The sequence below is a fragment of the Silene latifolia genome, chromosome 9 (assembly GCF_048544455.1).
Source record: "Silene latifolia isolate original U9 population chromosome 9, ASM4854445v1, whole genome shotgun sequence".
Classification (NCBI taxonomy): Eukaryota; Viridiplantae; Streptophyta; class Magnoliopsida; order Caryophyllales; family Caryophyllaceae; genus Silene; species Silene latifolia.
In genome coordinates this window covers 209824281-209825829 of record NC_133534.1, presented here as the reverse complement: position 1 = coordinate 209825829, position 1549 = coordinate 209824281, and the positions used below count along the sequence as shown (strand labels likewise).

The following is a 1549-nucleotide window of genomic DNA, read 5'->3' as shown; positions in this document are numbered from 1 at the left end:
ACGGTTCTCTAGGTCATGTAGGAGCTGCACCTCACGGTTCCTATGCCAAGTAGGATACACGATTTCCTAAATCGTGTAGGAATAATAAATTAGTTTAATTTACTGTTTCCAAATAAAGTTAGGAAAGCTAGTTATTTCCTAATCCTAGTATAATTAGAATACCCTAAATCTGATTGTATTTTAATTATTAGTATTTTAATAACTTTCCTAGTTAGTTTAGGAAAGAGTAGATAGCTTGGTTTGCAAGCTGAGGAGTTAGGACTCGAGTCGGATTGTGACCTCGAGTAGGAGTATAAGTAGGACCGTGTAATCAGAATTACACACACATTGATTTTCAGAAATAAGATTGTTTACGTTTCTGAGCATTGAACGATTAGGTTTGCGAGCTTAATCTTTAGATCATCCTTGCGAGGTTGATTGCGTGATTCTGCGTTTGATACCTTGCGAGGCTAGGACTAGGAATTCACCCATACTATCCGGTTACTTCCTTATTCACGAATTAGACAGTCAAATAACACAAATTCCGCTGCTAATTTATCAATTACAAACAACATACATCTACACAAACTTAATTAGCATAAACGGACAGTCCCACGATCTGTTCAAACTCGTTAATTCACATAGTTTTACATCAACGTTCTTTGATGGTCTATTTAATATTCATTGTCTCGGGTAATCGAGATGGTAACACTCTCATGCATTAGGTGGTCTTGGTAAGGCACCTTGGTGTATGGGGTGTTACAATAGAACCGCCATGGAGATCACCAATTGGGATACTTTGGCTCTTGCTTTTTATCAAAAGTATTTTCCACCGGAGAAAACACAAACTTTGAAGAGTCAAATCACGGGGTTCTGTCAACAAGGGCTAAAGAGCCTATATGAAGCTTGGGAGAGGTACAAGGAATTGCAAAGACAATGCCCACATCATGGGTTGGATCCTTGGTTTCTCGCTATTACATTCTACAATGGATGTTGTGCCGAGTCTCGACGTGTTCTCGATTCCGCTAACAATGGGCAGTTTGATCAACTTGACACCAATATTGCTCATGCTACAATTGAATCAATGGCAATTCCTGATTCACAATATATCAATTCCAGAAGTACACCATTGAAGACAAAGGATGAGTCTTCCGATACATCCGTCTTGAAGACTCAAATTGCCTTGCTTCAACAAAAATTGGAGGCCCAAAGTGCAGCTTCATCTCTTCAACAAGTCAATGTTATGTCCACTACCAGCCAAATACTTATTTTTGAAGGTTGCGGAGGTGCAGGACATTGCACTGCCTTGTGTAGAGCTACCATTGAGAAGGTAAACGCTTTTCAAAGTTTTAGACAAAATTCATTTCCACCGGGTACTTTTTCAAATATTTACAAACCTAATACAAAGTACCACCCAAATATGTCTTATAAGAGCTCAAATGTGCTAAATCCTCAACCACAAAATACTTTTGTGTCCCAACAACCACAAAACAATATTTTTTGCCTCATCAACAACAACGAAATACCTTCATTACACAACAACAAGGGTTCTACAATCCACCGGGCTATC

The 1549-nt window shown here is 38.7% G+C and overlaps 1 non-coding gene across 1 annotated transcript; it reads right to left on the bottom strand.

The window, feature by feature from the left end:
• Positions 1–826: 826 nt before the first annotated feature.
• Positions 827–933, bottom strand: LOC141603379 (small nucleolar RNA R71). Its single transcript, XR_012525259.1, has one exon. It is a non-coding gene; the product is annotated as a small nucleolar RNA R71 (small nucleolar RNA).
• Between the last annotated feature and the right edge of the window lie 616 nt (positions 934–1549).